The sequence below is a fragment of the Dendrobates tinctorius genome, unplaced genomic scaffold (genome assembly GCF_039654945.1).
Source record: "Dendrobates tinctorius isolate UK_male_01 unplaced genomic scaffold, ASM3965494v1 ptg000143l, whole genome shotgun sequence".
Classification (NCBI taxonomy): domain Eukaryota; kingdom Metazoa; phylum Chordata; class Amphibia; order Anura; family Dendrobatidae; genus Dendrobates; species Dendrobates tinctorius.
The window spans coordinates 10,066,884-10,088,443 of NW_027361810.1; the positions used below are offsets into that span (position 1 = coordinate 10,066,884).

Consider the following 21,560-nt stretch of genomic DNA (forward strand, 5'->3'; position numbering starts at 1 on the left):
TTGATTTTTCTACCTCTCAAATTTTATCTGTCTTTTAATACTGTCAGATTATTAATGAGCTTTACGACTGTACTAATTTATTACTTTGTTGCTATATTAATAGTGTTACGTGTTACATTATTACAATGTCTTTACTTTTAGTTACATTGTACTTTTTATTTTAATTGTTTCCATATCATTATACCTGTAATTCGGAGATTAAGGTTCACAAGTTGCATTTTTGCAGCGTTTTTTTTGTTATGCAAAGTTTAAGCTGCTTACAAAAAAGCAGGTTTTGCTTAGTTTTTGGCTGTGCTTTTATTGCTGCGTTTTTGTCAGGGTACATTTGTCTCTTGTGCATGCTGTTAAAGTTTAGTGCATAAAAAAAATCTGATTTAGGCTATGTGCCCACGTAGCGATTCTCAAGCAGAATATTCCTGAGCAGAATCGCACACCCTGCTAACGGGAAAACGCATGCGGTTTTTAACGCGCTTTTTTAAGTGTTTGTCAAGCCTTTTTGCATACGTTTTCCTAAGCGTTTTTGCCCATACAATTGATGGTATGCGGAATCGCGGGCGATTCCGCAAAATTGATGAACATGCTGCGTTTTTTACCGCTAAGCGATTCCGCAGCGGTAAAAAACGCACCATTGGCACAACATGTGCGTTTTCTATTAGGAATGCATGCGCTCTTTTTAAGCATTTCCGCGGCAGAATCGCCGCTTTTAACATCGCCGCGGAAACGCTTAAAAAACGCTACGTGTGCACACAGTCTTAATTTCATCAAGCAAAAAAAATGCAGCTGTTTGATAAAACAGAAAAAAAAAGTCCAAGCTGTGCATGGGATTTCTGAAATCTCATACTTTGCTGGTACTGTAAAAAGCAGCTGAAAATTTGCATTAGAAAAGCTGCAAAAACGCAACGTGTGAGCATGGCCTAATAACTGAAGCTGCAGTTAGTCCCCGTCATTTGTTTTACATGTATGAAACCCCTAACCTACTAGGTGAGGCCGGGCAGGGTTCTATGTTCCTGGACGGTTCTTGTCCTCCTCTTCCTTTCTTCATTACTGATCCTGATGGTGGTGGTTGTACTGTACACTCATCATTACTGATCTTGATGGTGGTGGTTGTACTGTACGCTCATCATTACTGATCCTGATGGTGGTGGTTGTCCTGTACGCTCATCATTACTGATCCTGATGGTGGTGGTTGTCCTGTACGCTCATCATTACTGATCCTGATGGTGGTGGTTGTCCTGTACGCTCATCATTACTGATCCTGATGGTGGTGGTTGTCCTGTACGCTCATCATTACTGATCCTGATGGTGGTGGTTGTCCTGTACGCTCATCATTACTGATCCTGATGGTGGTGGTTGTCCTGTACGCTCATCATTACTGATCCTGATGGTGGTGGTTGTACTGTACACTCATCATTACTGATCCTGATGGTGGTGGTTGTCCTGTACACTCATGATTACTGATCCTGATGGTGGTGGTTGTCCTGTACACTCATCATTACTGATCCTGATGGTGGTGGTTGTACTGTACACTCATGATTACTGATCCTGATGGTGGTGGTTGTCCTGTACGCTCATCATTACTGATCCTGATGGTGGTGGTTGTCCTGTACGCTCATCATTACTGATCCTGATGGTGGTGGTTGTCCTGTACGCTCATCATTACTGATCCTGATGGTGGTGGTTGTCCTGTACGCTCATCATTACTGATCTGATGGTGGTGGTTGTACTGTACACTCATCATTACTGATCCTGATGGTGATGGTTGTCCTGTACACTCATCATTACTGATCCTGATGGTGGTGGTTGTCCTGTACACTCATGATTACTGATCCTGATGGTGGTGGTTGTCCTGTACACTCATCATTACTGATCCTGATGGTGGTGGTTGTACTGTACACTCATGATTACTGATCCTGATGGTGGTGGTTGTCCTGTACACTCATCATTACTGATCCTGATGGTGGTGGTTGTCCTGTACACTCATCATTACTGATCCTGATGGTGGTGGTTGTCCTGTACACTCATCATTACTGATCCTGATGGTGGTGGATGTCCTGTACACTCATCATTACTGATCCTGATGGTGGTGGTTGTACTGTACGCTCATCATTACTGATCCTGGTGGTGGTGGTTGTGCTGTATGCTCATCATTACTGATCCTGATGGTGGTGGTTGTCCTGTACACTCATCATTACTGATCCTGATGGTGGTGGTTGTCCTGTACGCTCATCATTACTGATCTGATGGTGGTGGTTGTACTGTACACTCATCATTACTGATACTGATGGTGATGGTTGTCCTGTACACTCATCATTACTGATCCTGATGGTGGTGGTTGTCCTGTACACTCATGATTACTGATCCTGATGGTGGTGGTTGTCCTGTACACTCATGATTACTGATCCTGATGATGGTGGTTGTCCTGTACACTCATGATTACTGATCCTGATGGTGGTGGTTGTCCTGTACACTCATGATTACTGATCCTGATGGTGGAGGTTGTCCTGTACACTCATGATTACTGATCCTGATGGTGGTGGTTGTACTGTACGCTCATCATTACTGATCCTGATGGTGGTGGTTGTACTGTACGCTCATCATTACTGATCCTGATGGTGGTGGTTGTCCTGTACACTCATCGTTACTGATCCTGATGGTGGTGCTTGTACTGTACACTCATCATTACTGATCCTGATGGTGGTGGTTGTACTGTACACTCATCATTACTGATCCTGATGGTGGTGATTGTACTGTACACTCATCATTACTGATCCTGATGGTGGTGGTTGTACTGTACACTCATCATTACTGATCCTGATGGTGGTGGTTGTACTGTACACTCATCATTACTGATCCTGATGGTGGTGGTTGTACTGTACACTCATCATTACTGATCCTGATGGTGGTGATTGTACTGTACACTCATCATTACTGATCCTGATGGTGGTGATTGTCCTGTACACAGAGATGGCTCCTTTAATCAGTGTTACAATGTAATGTCTGCTAATTAGTCCTGCCAAGGTGTCTGATCTCTCCTGAGTGATTGGGTCCTAGTACAGCACAGCAGCCAGATAAGACAATCTCCAATATAAAGAGTCGGCTCCATAAACAGGTTATCACTTTATGACAAGTTCCCTGTGATAGTGACAATGTCTCCTTTGTTGTAGTCACTTCATGTCACCCCTGGCTCAGCCTACATCAGACCCATCGCTAATCACAACACTTCCCTGGGCCCAACAGCTGCCCCATTTATCCCACAAAACCATAAAACAATTAAATGTCAATTTGCTAAAGGTTACAATTTCCCAAGCATTGATATCAGGGCCGGGCTGTCATAAAGAGGCAAACGAGCATCATTACATTTATACAAGGAAGATAAATAAGTTTTACAGTTAAAGTGAAATTTACTCATTGAGCACTAATAAAAAATAATAATAAAGTGATAACAAAAATGAAAAATATATCTAAAAAGTGAGCTAAAAAAATCACTAAAATATATAAAAAATAGTGATAATAATGAAAAAACATACACAAGTTACATGAAAACATAAACATATAGAGATATATAAAACATATTTTAAAAATATTGAATCAAAGTTTAAAAAAAAAATATGGGATGGATTTTAAAGTTCTAGTGCTATAAAAAACATTCACTACAACGGAGAATGTGGGATCAATGACTAGATTAAAATATATTTTAATTAAATATTAAAATTATATTAAATCTATTACACTACATCATGCATTAAATATTAAAATATATTTAATGTTATGATCAAATTTTATACAGTAAAATAAAAAATAGTGTTTATTTAGTATTATAAGTGTTACAAAATATCCACTGTAAATAGAAATCCTAATAAAATATAATAGTGCACTTTTTTAATAAAAGTTATCACCATCATTATTATTTTTTTGTTCGCAATTAACTTTGATAATTTGTAATTTTTGTATTATTTTTTTTACTTCTCACATTTATATTCTCTTATTAGATAATATAATTCCAATTAAGGGCTTAACGTTATTAAAGTATATTAATATTGTTGGGATTGTTTCCTTTTTACAATCTCTCCAAATAAAATCATTGAGGAACTATTTTTTTTTTTTGTACAATATTGAAATTAGATTATAAATCTGTCATTTAGATTTCCTTTTCGTGAAGCCAGTTCTTGTATTCCAGTCTTCGCAGATGTAACGCCGAGTTCTGCGCGTGTTGCCGCTCTGATCTGCAGAGCCGTCCGTGGGTCATCTTGTGATGTGATGCGGAGCTTTGTAGTTGACGGTCACAAAGTCATCATTTATAATGACATTGTATAGAGATGACCGTAAACGGTTAATTATAATTACATCGGCTCGTATAGTCCAATATCGAGTATAGGAAAAAAAATACTGCAATATTACAAGATGGATCAGAACCAAGAATTACAATTCAGCTCCGAGTTTAGTATTTTATGTACGATCTATAGAAAGAAAAAGATACATTTACAGAATTCTAATCAAATATTCCTTACCTTCTATGTACATTCAAATGTAAAATTGTAATTTAAAAAAAATCTATAAAATTATGAGGGTTTTTTTTTTTTTATAAAAGTATAATAGTATATATATTTTTATATTTAGATGTGCAGCAAAATAAAAATGGATCTGACTATCTTAGAGTTTATTCACACATCAGTATTTTGCATCAGGCAAAACCAGGAGTGGAAATTATAGAGAAAAACTATATTGAAAGATTGACTCCTGTTCTGTGCTTTTGGGGACACTCTTGGTTTTGACAAAATACAATTACTGATGTGGCAATAAAGCGTCTTATATTCTGTAATCCAGAAACAGTGAGCTCATAAGTGTCCAATTATCAAGTATTCTGGATAAATTTACTCTCACACACATAGAAAAATCCATGGAAAAGACCAAAAAATCCTTCTGTCAGCACTAATAACCTGGTTATGTATCATCTTGGCCATTGGTAAACGCTTCATATTAAAGATTGTTTCTGTTCAGTCTTCTGGTCTTACATTTGTATTTTAGATCTGTGTCGTGTACGGCTGCAGAATTATCCGACTTTCTGGATTACAGGATGCTGGATTAAAGGAATTTCTTAAACAATATGAGGACAATTATCTAAAGTGTAAGTATCTGATGTATAAAACATTTCCTCTGGTCTTTACAGTCGAATCTAATTTGTCTCGAGATTTCATTTGAAACGATGGGAACCATTAAGAAAGTTGACTTTATAGCATATGTTGAGCTTTTTTTTCAATGACTATGCTTGTAAATTTTGACTAAAATCACGACATTTGCAGTAATAACAATATGTAACTGGAAACAATGTGAATCTTAAATTTCCGTTATTTTTTTCCCCAAATTTTTTTCCAAATAATGGTGCCTTTTTAATTTCTTTTCTGCAATAAGTATTATACTAAATATCAGGATTTTGCGTAATATAAAGGTTTGTAATATAGTTTAATAATCATTTTTGCATGTAGCCCATTAGCAAAGAGCTTTAGAACATTTTTGATGGACGAACTAAAATTCTGAGAGTTGCTTTAAGAAATCTAAAAAAAAATAATTTTCCTTTTTATTGTTCAATTGTTCATGCTATAAAGCACCATCACATGGGTTTAGTACAATTTTTTTCTAGCTTGGATGATTATTTTTTTTTTTATTCCTTGTTCACATCTGAAGCCAAGTTCGCACCATGCAGCGCGATTTTAGTTCTTATCTTCATAATCCCAGTCCATCCCGGTTATTTTTCAGTGTTGTCTGTGTCAAATCCTGCAGAAAATTACGTCTTCTGTTATAAATGGAAAACAAAATCCACCAGGGCCGGACAGGACCTATAACAGGGTCACAGTGAACACGTGATCATGGAAAGAGGGAAAGAGTTTGCGGGTTTAGCCTTATGCAGGGCACAAAAATGGACAATAGAATTAGAAAGGGGGGGGTTAAATATCGAATTTAAGGCCAGTATAATCACAGAGTTTCCTTCAAATTGGAAGAATGACATATTTGTGACTATTTATTCTATTGATCCCTGGACACCACCCCATTCAGATGAGTAAAATTGATTTTCCAAAATTTCTGCAACTACTTTGCCCCGTGTGAATGTATTTAAATCAACTTTTCTAATGTTTAATACAAAATTAGGAAAGAAAAAAAAAGAGAGCAAAAAGGGCAATGGGTAGAAAGGGAAAACCTTTGGGTAAAAATTGAGAGATAATGGTTCGGCCAAACCTGGCAGACTTGACTGACCGTCTGATTGTAAAGTGCCTCCAGACTCACTCTCTACAGATGATGTTGGGGGGGAGAGAAGGGACGGGGAGTTGTACGATACAGGAGAAACAGCTGATGGCTGAACACAGTAAAGAGGGGAGAAAAGGAAGACAAACAAATGAGAACATATAATAATATTTGTCGTCCGTGGCCCAATTTGGGGCAGATCACATTGTCTGAAACCATCAAGTCTTGGTGGCATTCACCCAACCTAAGATCTCCAAGAGGGCTACTCTACTCAGGAGGAATCACAAGAATCAAAGGTGACCACAGTCCGCCCATTGTATGGGACCCTTGGCGATGGGGGTCTCTAACCCTGGTTGGTCCTATCTTCTTTGTTCTCAGACGTGATGGACGTCCCTCTACAACTACTGAATGTTGTCAAATAGATGGTGAATAGTGATGGGCGAGCAGCATCGTTGCTCGGGTCTCCCCGAGCATGCTTGGGTGATCTCTGACTATTTTGGCATGCTCAGAGATTTAGTTTTCCTCGTCTCAGCTGCATGATTTGCGACTTGTAGACAGGCTGAATACATGTGGGAATTCCCTAACAAACAGGCATTCCTCACATGTATTCAGCCTGTCCAGCAGCCGCAAATCATGCAGCTAAGGCAACGAAAACTAAATCTCCGAGCACGCCAAAATACTCGGAGACCACCCGAGCAACGAGTATACTCGCTCATCACTAACATTGGTGAATAAATCCCTCTGGGTCAGGACAAGAGCATGAAGAGGGAAAAACATTGGGTGGAAACACTTCCACAGTCAGAGGCAAAAGTTTGATCTTTATGGTCCGCTCTTCATTGTGCACCATGAGCAGGAGTCATGGAGTTTACGGAGTTGGATCCATCCAGGAATAATTGTGGGACCATCTGGGATCTAGAACTTGGCACTTGGTCTTTTTGTTCTTTTCTGGTGTTTGGTTGCGTATGATGGAGAAGGGTAGGTGGATACAAATGTCAGGCTATAGAACGTTTCATTATGCCTCGGCTCCATACAAGGCAATGGCTGCTGCGAATACACCTGCATATATACTTCATCCTTATTACAAGCAATTGTTCCCATCCCCCTTTCGTGTCTCCTGCATAGATAGTAGCTTGGAGCAGCCGGACCCTCGCTCCTCCTGTATCTGCTGATTTATGTGATTATTGTTATGCTGTAATGTCTTTATTATCTGTACAAGTCCGATCTAAAATGTAAAGCGCTGTGGAATATGTTGGCGCTACAGAAATAAAACTATTATTATTCATCTTTCTACAGTATACAGCGAGGAAAATAAGTATTTGATACTCTGCTGGTTTTGCAAGTTTCCCCACCCACAAAGAATGGAGAGGTCTGTAATTTTTTTTTATCAAATATTTTTTATTATTAAAATTATTTTTCTCACACAACTGTACAAAGCAGCAACTCGACCATAAAAGGGACCCAGTCCCTATTCTATCCCCCCACAATGTGTCACCCCTTTAAATATAGCATCTTCAGATAAATATTTCACAGTTCTGTCCACAGCTGATTAGAAGTCTTGCAATATGAATAACCACTATCATAACAATATTATTGGGGAATCTAGATCGTGGTTTGGCACATTTATATGCGTGACTAAAGCTGCCCAATATGGAATATAACACCTATCATGTTTTTAAATTATTATTATTATTATTTATTGTTATAGCGCCATTTATTCCATGGCGCTTTACATGTAAGGAGGAGTATACATAAAAACAAGTACAATAATCTTAAACAATACAAGTCATAACTGGTACAGGAGGAGAGAGGACCCTGCCCGCGAGGGCTCACAATCTTCAAGGGATGGGTGATAATACAGTAGGCGAGGGTAGAGCTGGTTGTGCAGCGGTTTGGTCGATCGGTGGTTACTGCAGGTTGTAAGCTTGTCGGAAGAGGTGGGTCTTCAGGCTCTTTTTGAAGGTTTCGATGGTAGGTGAGAGTCTGATATGTTGTGGTAGAGAGTTCCAGAGTAGGGGTGATGCGCGAGAGAAATCTTGTATGCGATTGTGGGAAGAGGAGATAAGAGGGGAGTAGAGAAGGAGATCTTGTGAGGATCGGAGGTTGCGTGCGGGAAGGTACCGGGAGACGAGGTCACAGATGTATGGAGGAGACAGGTTGTGGATGGCTTTGTATGTCTTGGTTAGGGTTTTGTAATGGAGTCTCTGGACAATTGGGAGCCAGTGAAGGGATTGACAGAGGGGAGAAGCTGGGGAATAGCGGGGGGACAGGTGGATTAGTCGGGCAGCAGAGTTTAGAATAGATTGGAGGGGCGCGAGAGTGTTTGAGGGGAGGCCACAGAGCATGAGGTTGCAGTAGTCAAGGCGAGAGATGATGAGGGCATGGACTAGGGTTTTTGCAGATTCTTGGGTGAGGAATGAACGGATTCGTGAAATATTTTTGAGTTGAAGTCGGCAGGAAGTGGAAAGGGCTTGGATATGTGGTTTGAAGGAGAGATCAGCGTCAAGGATTACTCCGAGGCAGCGAGCTTGTGGGACTGGGGAGAGTGGGCAGTCATTTACTGTAATTGATAGGTTCGTAGGGGGGGGTCACGTGAGATGGGGGAAAGATGATGAATTCTGTTTTGTCCATGTTGAGTTTCAGAAATCTAGCGGAGAAGAAGGATGAAATAGTGGACAGACATTGATGGATTCTGTTTAGTAGGGAGGTGATATCTGGTCCAGAGATGTAGATCTGTGTGTCATCAGCGTAAAGATGATACCGAAAGCCATGAGATTCTATGAGCTGTCCCAGGCCAAAGGTGTAAATAGAGAACAGCAGGGGCCCAAGGACTGAACCTTGTGGGACTCCGACAGATAGGGGGCGAGGTGAGGAGATGGTGTGTGAGTGGGAGACGCTGAATGTCCGGTCTGTTAGGTATAATGAGATCCAGGATAGGGCCAAGTCTGTGATGCCGAGGGATGAGAGGGTCTGTAATAATAGGGAATGGTCCACTGTGTCAAAGGCAGCCGACAGGTCCAGGAGGAGGAGGACAGAGTAGTGTCGCTTTCTCTTGGCGGTTAAGAGGTCATTGGTGACCTTAGTAAGGGCAGTTTCAGTGAAGTGGTGTGACCGGAAGCCAGATTGTAAGCGGTCGAAGAGGGAGCAAGAAGAGAGATGGGAGGACAGTTCAAGGTAGACGTGTTGTTCCAGTAGCTTGGAGGCGTAGGGGAGAAGTGATATAGGGCGATAGCTAGATACAGAGGATGAGTCAAGAGAGGGCTTTTTGAGGATAGGTGTGATGGAGGCATGTTTAAAGCTTGAGGGGAAAACACCAGTTGTTAGTGATAGGTTGAAGAGATGGGTTAGGGTTGGGATGAAGACAGTGGTGAGGTTTGGTATGAAGTGGGATGCGATTGGGTCGAGTGCACAGGTGGTGAGATGTGATCTTGAGAGTAGAGTGGAGAGTTGATCTTCTGTAATGGTGGAGAAGTTGGTTTTGAAGGTGGAGGGCTGGGAAGTCAGGAGGAAGGGCTCTGGGGGTTGTTGACCAAAACTGTCCCTAATGTTATCAATTTTCTGCTTGAAAAATGAGGCAAAGTCTTCAGCTGAGATGAGTGGGGAGGGAGGAGGTGCTGGGGGGCAGAGGAGAGAATTGAAGGTGTTGAATAACTGTTTAGGGTTGTGAGACAGGGAGGATATGAGAGATGAGAAGTAGGTTTGTTTAGCTGTGGCGAGTGTGGTCTTGAAAGTAGTGAGGGACTGTTTGAATGCGATGAAGTGCTCGTTGGAGTGGGATCTTTTCCATCTGCGCTCAGCAGCCCTGGAAGCTCGCCTCAGCTCTTTGGTCAGGTTGGTGTGCCAGGGCTGTCTGTTGATTTTGCGAGTTTTGGTATGTGTAAGTGGGGCAGCGGATTCCAAAGCTACAGCTATTGTGGTGTTATATAGAGCAGCAGCGTCATCTGCATTGTGTAAGGAACTTATATCTGTGAGAGGGAGGAGGGATTCAGAGAATGAGTGTAGGTCAAGGTGTTTAAGATTCCTGCGAGGGTGTGAAAGTTTGTGGGGTGGGGATTGTAGACATGGAATGAAGAGGGAAGAGAATGTGAGCAGGTTGTGGTCAGAGAGAGGGAGAGGTGAGTTAGAGAGGTTAGATAGGGAGCAGAGGCGGGTGAAGATGAGGTCCAGTGTGTGGCCATCTTTATGGGTGGATGTAGAAGACCATTGAGTGAGGCCGAAGGAGGAAGTGAGAGATAGAAGTTTAGTGGCAGCTGAGAGGGAAGTGTCAATGGGGATGTTGAAGTCGCCCATGATGATAGTAGGGATGTCCGCGGAAAGGAAATGAAGTAACCAGGTGGTGAAGTGGTCAAAGAAGGTGGTGGCTGGCCCTGGGGGGCGGTAGATGACAGCCAGTTGGAGGTTGGAGGGGGAGTAGATGCGCACAGAGTGCACCTCAAAGGAAGAGAGGGTAACAGAGGGTGGCAGTGGGATTGGGGTGAAGGAGCAGGTATCTGACAGGAGAAAACCAACTCCTCCGCCATGTTTGCTGCTGGGGCGGGGGGGTGTGAGAAAGGTGGAAGCCGCCATACGAAAGTGCAGCAGGAGAGGCTGTGTCAGAAGGGGTGAGCCAGGTTTTGGTGATGGCGAGGAAGGAAAGTTTGGTAGTGACAAAAAGATCATGGATGTAGGAAAGTTTGTTGCAGACAGAGCGAGCGTTCCACAGAGCTCCTGTTAGTGGGACTGGGGAAGCGGGGGCTGGGTGAATGGGTATAAGGTTGGAGAGGTTACGGAAGGTTGTGATAGAGCGTGGATGGGAGGTAGAAATGACTGTGGGAATGTGGTGAGGAGGACCAGGATTTGGAGAGATATCACCAGCAGTGAGAAGGAGCAGAGAAAGTGTTAGCAGGTGGGAGCAGGAGAGGGCATGAGGGGGCTGTCTGTGTTTGGAGACAGAGGATTGTATATTAAGGAACAGTTTTGAGGCGGAGGTGAGGTGGATGGGGAGGATTGAAGAAGAGATGAACAGTTCCTTACTAGGAGTAGGGATTAGGGGAATTAGCAGAAAGTGAAGGATTATTGGGGTGAAAATGAAAACAAACAGAAACATTGTTTACAGTGACTGTACAGTTACCTTCAGTTCCCTTCTGGTTTTAATTCTTAAATTAATCTTCACACTTCTAGAACACACTTATAGGAAATCACACTGCAGACTGAAGTCTTTATGCAGACTTTTGCTCTGCAATATATGTACAACTAAGTGCAAACAGGTGTGAAGCAGAGAGGAGTGGTCTCTGCTCATCTTGGCCAGACAATTAAGAGTGGACCAGATGTATATGATCAAGCCAGAGTAAACAAGGTCATAAATAACACTGGGGTAAGCTGGGGTTAGCTGAAAGGCATACCATGTGAATGCTAGGTGCAGTGAATCTATACACAAATCTGAACTGACCTAGTCAAAATCTTTGCAGTTCTCTGGGTGCTAGACCGGAGCCGCCAATCCATAGAGCCCATATTTATTTGAATTTTTCTTATATATAGTTTGTTCCAGATTTAATAGCCAATTAATTTTATCTATAAATTCTGTTACTGTGGTCGCCTGCTCTGATAACCAATGTTGGGCTATCAGTTTCCTGGCCATGTATACATGCGTGCCTCCGCTATTTGGCCATGTTTGTCACTGCCCAGATCTTCTATATATCCCAGTATACATACTAATGGCGAGGGATCTGTATTGACTGAGTATAGTCTATTAATGATCGCTATTACGTCCCTCCAGAAAGTATCCAAAGCGGAGCATGTCCACATCACATGAAGCATGTTAGCCGGCGATGTTTTACATCTAGCACATAAGGGGTCTGGACAGAACCCTATATCATAGAGAAATTGGGGTGTTCTATATGACTGGTGTAATACCTGTAAGTGGGAAAGTCTATGGGATTCACTCTGAGACAACTGTGGAACTCCTTACAGTATTTCAGACCACAGCCCCTCTTCAATAGGGCAGGTCTGTAATCTTTATTGTAGATATATACAATGGGACTTTCTGTTTTATATTTTCAGATTCTGTCTCTCACAGGTGAAGTGTACCTACGATAAAAATTACAGACCTCTCCATTCTTTGTAGGTGGGAAGACTTGCAAAATTGGCAGAATATCAAATACTTATTATCCCTACTGTATATGTGTGCATATTTGGCTATGTCTTTCTGAAATTACATTGTGTGTTCGCTCCACACCCCATTCATTTAATAAGGCGTATTCCTGCCTGACTGCAGCCTGATATAGAGCAAATTTACTCATGGGAAATCAGAGGTAACGGCAGCGTCCCGTCCCACAGCACCAGGGCCGGGTATGATTTAATGCCCCTCCATATAAAGCATACCTGATTTAATTATCACTACTTCCATGATGAAGCTGCGCACTGTAAGGGAATGTATCACCGAGACCTGACACTACTGTATCACTCACTCCACTACTGAGAGGACGTCATCGGAGGAAGAGTTTCCAATACTGAGGCTCAGTATAGGACGTTTCCTATTACAATATGAGGCTTTTTCCTCTTCGCTACGACAGCACCCACTGAGAGAGGGGATCCGCCCCCAGAACAGGAAACCTACAGAGAGATAAATGGGGCGGTCCCCCTCGCTCCCTCAGTTTGGTTTCCTGTTCCTGGAAAGGAACCCGCAGAAGAGGATACCTGGTCTGGTAGCCGCCTGCGTGCACAATATGAGCAGCAGGGGCCCCAGGACTGGAAGCAGCGTCGGGCGGAGAGGCGATTCCCCCCCCCAGAGCTGGTAATGCAGGTGAGGCCGGAGGTAAGAAAGGTGCCAAGGCTCACTGAGGGGGCGGGGCGTATACCCCCCCCAGGAAGGGGCGAGCGCATTACAGATGCCATGAGGGCATATCCGGGATGGTGGCCGTGCACCCCCCCGGGAGAAAGCAGAAGATCCTAAGCCCCCCCCCCCAGGAAGGGGCGAGCGCATTACAGATGCCATGAGGGCATATCCGGGATGGTGGCCGCGCGCCCCCCCCCCCGGGAGAAAGCAGAAGAGCCTGAGCGTTGTGCCAGGCAGCGCTACTGTGGATCATACCTGCGGCAAGGGGTGCGGCCGGGTGCGTGGGTGTCACTGTCCGGCGGCCGCTGCATCAGCATTTCCAGCGGCGCTCCCAGGCAGAGGCGACCCGGAAGTGGTATGACAACTTCCGGGGTCAACACAGGAGGTGGCGATCGCGGGGAAACGCCCGCGCATGCGCTGATGGGGCAGAAAAAGAAAAAAAAAAAATGGTGGAGCATCAATAAGAAAACCTATAAAAAGAAGCCACGAGCACAGCGCCAATGCGCAGTCATGTCATCCATAGATGACCCAGCTTCGCTCCCGTTAAATCAGCCAGTGGAATCCCCACATGGCAGCAGACAAAGCGGTACTACAAGGAGAAGTAGTAGCACCAGAAGAAGTGGCAGCTCCAGGAAGGAATCTAGCGGACCTTCCAGACAAGACGAGCCCTTAGAGAAAAAACGTAAAGAGAAAAAACCGTCCCACGCCTCACCTAGGCCTGAGTCGCGGACCCCGCAGCCGGTAGTTTACTGACGAAACTCACGGGTGAGTGTTTTTAGTCAGAATAAATAACTGATGTTCGTTTTTTCTGGTCCACACCCCCCTTTTTTAGGCCAAAAGAACGGAGAAGGCGAAAAATAGAGAGTGTGCCTTATGTTCTCAGCCCCTCCCAGACGGCCACCCTAAAAAATTATGTCAGTCGTGTATTGAGGAGGCCTTACAGGACGAATCCTCGCGGAAGAAAGAGGATATCCGAGCGATAATTAGAGAAGAGCTACGGGCCTTAGGCAGCTCCAGTAGTCTGGGAGGTCACTCCTCCGTGAGAGAAATAGGTTCACCGAGAGGGGGAGCTTCGCCGGCGTCAAACTCACCGTCAGAAACCGGGGATCTAGACTCTGATAGATCCCAGGAATACCCTTCCTCAGAGGATGAGGAGCAGACGTGCTTCCCTACAGATAGCGTTAGTAACTTGGTTAAATCTGTCCGGAATACCATGGGGCTACCAGAGAGTAGGGACCCCAAGACTCCGCAAGACATAATGTTTGCAGGCATTTCCCGTAGGAAGGTCCGAGCATTCCCAGTGGTCCCAGCTATAAAAGAGCTAGTAAAAAGGGAGTGGGAGAAACAGGGGCAGAGAACCTTCCTCCCCTTAACGTCAAAGCGTAAATATCCTTTTGACGACGAGGAATTGACGGCTTGGTCGAGAGCCCCCAAGGTGGATGCGGCAGTGGCCTCTACCTCTCGTAGATCCTCCCTGCCGGTAGAGGATTCAGGAACTTTGGCTGACTCATTAGATCGTAAGACCGATACACTCCTTAAACGATCCTGGGAAGCACGTACGGCAGCTTTTAAGCCCGCAATAGCAGCCACGTGTACGGCAAGGTCAATGTTGGTGTGGCTGAATGACCTAGAGGACAATATTAAAAATGGAGTGGCCAGGAATAAACTCCTGTCCTCTATGCCCCTCATTAAAGGAGCAGCTGCCTTCCTCTCCGATTCCTCAGCGGACTCTCTCCGTTTATCCGCTAGAGCAGCAGGACTAACCAATGCAGGCCGGCGGGCCTTATGGTTGAAGGGGTGGAAAGGAGACACGCAAACAAAAACTAAACTGTGTGCGATACCCTGCCAGGGTAAGTACCTATTTGGCACGGAACTGGACGAGATCTTAACAAAAGCGGGGGAGAGAAAGAAAGGTTTTCCTAACCCGTATATTCCCTTTAATAGGAGGGCCTACAGAAAACCGCCGTTTGGCAAAAAGAAAGACTTTAAACCCCAGGATCGCTGGGGAAATAAGGACCCCAAACAAAGGGGCAATCTATTCGGAAAACGTCCCTTCAGAGGAGACAGGTTCCGCTAATACCAGTACACCGGTAGGTGGCAAACTACTGAAATTCAGCCACCAATGGGGGAAGGTAACATCAAACCCATGGGCCATTGATATCGTCTCATCGGGCCTAAAACTAGAATTCGTTCGGCATCCACCGAACCTCTTCCTATTGACTTCCATGAAATCCCAGATACAGCAGGAAGCACTAGAGATGGAGATTGCAGTACTGCTAGCTAAACAGGTCCTGATAGAGGTCCCAGGAGACGAAAGAGGAATGGGCTTTTATTCTCCTCTATTTTTAATCCCAAAACCAGATGGCTCTTTCAGGACTATAATAAATTTAAAGAAGCTTAATACCTTCTTGAGGCTGAGGCCATTTAAGATGGAGTCAATAAATTCTGCAATAAAACTTTTGTTTCCCAGGTGTTATATGGCAGTCTTGGACCTAAAGGATGCCTATTACCATCTCCCCATATTCTGAGAGCACCAGAAGTTCCTGCGGGTAGCGGTCTGGTTCAAGGGTCGGATTCAGCATTTCCAGTTTGCGGCAATGCCATTCGGGCTATCCATGGCTCCTCGGGTATTTACCAAATTGATGCTGGAGGTGATGTCGTATGTAAGACTGAATGACACCCTAGTGATCCCTTACTTGGACGACCTGCTCGTAGTGGGGAATTCTGTTTCTCAGTGCGAAACAAGAATGGCTAAGATTATCTCATCCTTACAAACACTAGGCTGGCTAATCAACTGGGAGAAGTCCAGGCTAGAACCAGTGACCTGTCAGAGGTTCCTAGGCCTGCACGTAGATTCCGTAAGTCAGAAATGCTTTCTACCAGACGCTAAAGCGGGGGCCATAATCAATAAGATACAAAATACTATAGGAAGACCCGTAATATCATTGAGACAGGGTATGTCCTTGCTGGGGTCCCTGATATCGTGCATCCCAGCGGTGCAATGGGCTCAGTTCCACTCCAGAAAGCTACAGTGGGCTATTCTGCAGGAAACAGATAGACTGCAGGGACGGTTGGAAGGGAGGATGTCCCTATCGCCGGAAGTGGTTAATTCCCTAAAGTGGTGGTTGAGTCCTACCAATTTGTCAAAGGGAGTGCAATGGTGGGTAACTCCCTCCAAGGTGCTCACCACGGATGCTAGCCCCTTAGGTTGGGGGGCCCACCTGGAGGAGCACATGATGCAAGGCCGGTGGCGTAAACATGAAATAGAAACCTCCTCTAATGTAAAGGAGCTAAAAGCAATTTACTATGCGATGTCTCCCACAGTTAAGAGGAACCCACGTGAGGGTCCAGACAGACAATACCACCGCAGTGGCCTATATAATCCGACAAGGAGGTACGCGATCGGGACTGTTGATGTCTATCGCGGAAAAGATCCTAGAAGTAGCCGAGGTACATCTTCACTCCTTGTCGGCGCTCCACATAAGAGGAGTGGACAACTCTCAAGCAGACTATCTCAGTCGCCAGGTCCTATATCAGGGCGAGTGGGTCCTCAGCAGGCACGTCTTCGAGACGATAGCGACAGAATGGGGCAGACCAGAGATAGACCTGTTCGCAACCAGAGCCAACAGACGCGTAAGAAGGTTTGCTTCGCTCTACAGGTCAGACAACCCAGACATTCTAGATGCCCTCCAAGCACCCTGGACATTCCAGCTAGCCTATGCCTTCCCTCCAATGGTTCTGCTACCAACAGTAGTCAGGAAAATAAGACAAGAGAGGGCGAGGGTCATCTTGATAGCCCCGTTTTGGCCCAAAAGGCCATGGTTTTCATGGCTGAGAGCCATGTCAATAACCGACCCGTGGATCCTGCCGCTGCACCAGGATCTTCTCTCGCAAGGACCCTGCTACCATCCACAGGTCAAAGCCCTACACCTAGCGGCCTGGAATTTGAAAGGGAACTATTAAAGCAGAAAGGCTTTTCGAAAAACCTGATTAATACCCTGCTACAAAGTAGAAAAGAATCTACAACAAGAATATACGCTAAGGTGTGGAGGAAATTCCTGACCTTTCACCCAGCAGAGCTAGCTGGTGAACCACCCATTACAGCCATCTTAGAGTTTCTTCAAAGAGGCCGAGAATTGGGCCTCTCAGTAAATACTCTTAAAGTCCATATATCGGCCTTAGGAGCCCTATTTAACTATAACGTGGCAGCAAATAGATGGGTGACCCGTTTTGTTTCAGCCTGTCAACGATCAACTGGTGCATATTCCTCGGCTTCCGGCATGGGACCTTACTCTGGTCTTGGATGCCTTTACTCAGGCTCCATTTGAACCCATAGATTCAGCATCAGTGAAGTGCCTCTCATTGAAAACTGCTACACTAGTGGCTTTAGTATCAGCTAGAAGAGTAGGTGATCTTCATGCTCTATCAATAGACCCTCCGTTCTTGTCAATAACACGAGACAGACTGATTTTGAAGACAGATCCGTCCTACCTTCCCAAACGGGTAACTAAATTTCATAGGTCTCAGGAGATATGCCTACCTTCCTTCTACAAAAACCCGTCAAACCAGGACGAGGTGAAATATCACACCTTAGATGTGAGAAGAGCTGTGCTAGCCTACCTTGATAGGACCAGTCCCTGGAGGCAGAGTAGGTCTCTTTTTGTCTCCTTCCAGGGCAACAGAAAGGGGTCTGGAGTTACAACAGGCACACTATCCAGGTGGATTAGAGATGCAATCACAATGTCATATTTGGCTAAAGGAGAAGAACCTCCGCTGGGGATTAAGGCGCACTCTACTAGAGCCATATCATCCTCCTGGGCCGAGAGGGCAAACGTCCCAATTGAACAAATATGTAAGGCTGCAACCTGGTCTTCTCCATCTACCTTTTATAGTCACTATAGACTAGATTTATGCTCTACCGAGGATTTGTCTTTCGGTAGATCAGTCTTTAACACGGTGTGCCCTCCCAAGTGATTATCTCTGGAAATCTCTCAGTGGGTGCTGTCGTGGCGAAGAGGAAAAACCGGATTACTTACCGGTAATACTCTTTTGTAGAGTCCACGACAGCACCCGCTCACTTTCCCTCCCGTAAAAAAAATTTTCACATGGGTCTCCTTGGTGGCGGAGATTGTAATTAGAATTTAATACGTGGTTAAACTTAGCGAACATAAATAATATAGGGGTAAGATAGATGAATCGCCCAAACAAATTGACTAAAACATGTATGGCGGTTCCTCTGTTGTTCTCGGTAACACAAACTGAGGGAGCGAGGGGGACCGCCCCATTTATCTCTCTGTAGGTTTCCTGTTCCGGGGGCGGATCCCCTCTCTCAGTGGGTGCTGTCGTGGACTCTACAAAAGAGTATTACCGGTAAGTAATCCGTTTTTTTTCATGGAAGTGAGTGATCAGCAATTTATTAAAGCGTACCTTGCTTCAGGTAACTATTTATTATAAGGGGTCTCGTTTATACATGAGAAATATCACTGTTTCTGACCATTATATTATTTACTAGCTGAAGAGCCCAGTGTTATCTGGGCATAGTAACTAACTGCCGTCCCACTCTCTCCCTCCGCAGCCCCGCTCTGCAATCGCCATCCCACTCTGTCCCTCAGCTGCCCTGCTTTCACTCCGCAGTCCCGCTGTCTCCCTCCGCAGTCCAGCTCTCCATCCACCGTTATGCTCTCTCTTTCCGCAGCCCCACTCTCCAATCGCCGTCCCGCATTCTCCCTCCTCAGCCCCGCTCTCCACTGTCCGTCCAGCTCTCTCTGTTATGAATGGGTCACCGAGGAGGTTGGCAAAATAGACCAAGCAACCAGAAAGGTTGGTCACTTAGCGGATTGCAGATCCCTAATCCTAACAACACAACTAACAGCCGTGGAGCGTACCTACGTTGCCCTAGACGCCTCTGCACAGCCAGAGAATTAACTAAACCTAAAGCAAGAAAGGTGAAAACTAAACTGCCCCAGAGTAGAACCCTAAAGAAATAGCCCCCAAACATATATTGACGGTGAGACAAGATGAGGCACAAACACAGGCAGAAAATAGACTGAGCAAATGATGGGGCCCAAACTGTCTAGATAGGACAGGAAAGGAAAGACACTGTCTGCAATCACGCAAAAACCCTGAAAAATCCAAAACGTCTGATGTACAAAAAAAAACACTGAAGTCACACGACCTCTCCCCCACTATATCAGCATTCAGGTGTAAACTGGCAGCAAAGCAAAAGAGACTAATATAACAGGGGACTGAGCAAACTGACACAAGCTGTAATATATGGAGCGGGGTCCAGCATGGCCCCAACAGGGAGCACGCTGACCCCTCACAGCAAAGCAGAAGAAGCAAAACCAGGTCCGATGCAAAGGATTAGAAAAGACAAAACTTAACTGGCAGATGCAGGATCAGGCAGGAGACAGCAGACCTCAAAATGCACTGAAAGAAACTAATCACCGGCAACAACTTGGGGAGGCTTGCTCACTTATATCAGTACCTCCTGTTTTCCAATCATCATCGTCAGGTGGCAAACTTCTTTCAACCCGGCCAGCTCCACTACTCTCAGTAACCACCAGAGGGAGCCCCGACTCCGAAGTCAAATCCATAGAATTCACAACATCTCTCCCTTCGCAGCCCTGCTCTCCACTGGCCGTCCATCTCTCTCCCTCCATAGCCCCGCTCTCCACTGGCCGTCCAGCTCTCTCCCTCCGAAGTTCCCCTTCCTTTAACTTGCCGTCCAGCTCTCTCCCTCCGCAGCCCCTCTCTCCACTGGCCATCCAGCTCTCTCCCTCCGCAGCCCCTCTCTCCACTGGCCGTCCAGCTCTCTCCCTCCGCAGTCCCGCTCTCCACTGGCCGTCCCGCTCTCCCTCAGCATCCCCACTTTCACTCCGCAGTTCCACTGTCTCTCTTTGCAGCCCAGCTCCCTAACCACTGTCACACTCTCTCCCCCCGCAGCCGTGCTCTCCACTGGCCATCCCGCTGTCTCCCTCCGCAGCACCCTGCCTTCACTGGCCGTCCCGCTCTCTCCCTCATCAACCCAGCTCTCTCCCTTAACAGCCTCGCTCTCTATGCGCCGTCCGGTTCTATCCCTCCACAGCCGCGCTCTCCATCCATGCAGCCCCGCTCTCCCCCCTCCGCAGCCGTGCGCTCTCTCTCCAACCCCGCCTCCATCTGCCAGTAGGCAGGGCTATGTGGAGTGGGCGTGGCATGACACACACACACACACACTCAGCTTTCTATAGATATAGATATTCTCTTTTTTTGCTAGGGTTATCTCTAACTTTCAGTTGTCTCTGAGCTCCAGGGTGGATACTAGATGCTATGATATTTCCCATTCAAAGAACACACAAACATGAGGGATTCCTGCTCCTCTGTCTTTATGTGGCACATGTTCAGCATGGAGTACATTATAACACCGTACTGAGCAGTGGAGCTGTGAATCCAGGTCTTGGGTGAGATAAAAAAAAAAGTCCTTTCTAGCAATTGTTTTATTATCCATAGTGACAAGGAGCTGCATAGAATCTCTTACTGTTTAGTTGTGCACCGTGTAATTCCTCTTTTGCTTTGTATGGAAACTGAATTCTCACTGCCAGAATCTTCACAGATTACAATGAATTATTGGGGTGATTGTAGCAGGACACCCTGTAATTGGATTAATTAAAGGGGATCTTTCCAGCCCACAAGTGCAATCGAAGGCGGAGGGCCTCTATAGTTGGAAAACCTATTGGCAAACTTTCATTCTTCTCATCTGGGAGAATATGATGCTGCAGTCGCAATATTCTCAGGATCAGTGGGGGTCCCTGAGGTCGGACCCCTACAGATCATATGGCAGTGCCAGAGCTATCACATTATAAAAGCCTTCCTGCAAAATTAAGGGTTATGAATCCTCTCGCAACCAATTTTTTTTGTCTTTGCTTCGTTACATCTCAACAAAATAAATGTCGCCACTTTGTAAATATTCTTGATAAAAAAAAAAAAATATATACCACTGTTTTAGGGATCCAGCTCCTGTGCGGTGCGATCTGCAGTCATGTTCATTGTGCAATATATTCTGTAAATAATTACAGAATAAAAGGAATCCTGGAAGTTTCCATAAAGGTGAGTTATAATTCTGTATGGAGTCACTTTACCAACACCTGAGAGTAAATATCCAAATCTGCCCAACAGTTACCGGCGCTCTTATCTGTTCAGTAAACCTATTTATACCCCGTCACATCGGCCAGAGGTGATGTAGCTGAGTTCATCCAGTTCATGAGCTGATCCTACAAGACACGTCTGACAGCCGGGACCCTGAATTACTCCCGATCCGGGACGTGTTCTCTGTGCCCTGAGCTCAGAATTATCTGACATCTTCTTACACATGGTTTGTGGTTTCTGGACGCTGAAGTCTTGGTGCACCGTCACATGTATCATGGAGATATGTGGGTGTCACCGGTCCCTGCGCCCATTCATCTTTGTTTTAGAATAACCATAAGTACCGTACTTGGCCTTCATTGTCATGAATGAATATTTGCAAAGAGCC

The 21,560-nt window shown here is 45.1% G+C and overlaps 1 long non-coding RNA gene across 5 annotated transcripts in view; it reads left to right on the forward strand.

The window, feature by feature from the left end:
• LOC141049222 (uncharacterized) overlaps positions 1–21,560 on the forward strand; it is an 83,016-nt gene that overhangs the window by 42,146 nt on the left and 19,310 nt on the right. For 3 of the 5 annotated variants that reach the window (XR_012220293.1, XR_012220292.1, XR_012220294.1), the window contains one exon: positions 5,026–5,125. This is a non-coding gene — a long non-coding RNA (uncharacterized lncRNA). Of the gene's footprint in view, positions 1–5,025; positions 5,126–7,530; positions 7,604–21,560 lie in introns of all 5 variants that reach the window. The other 2 variants (XR_012220291.1, XR_012220290.1) reach the window with 1 other exon arrangement.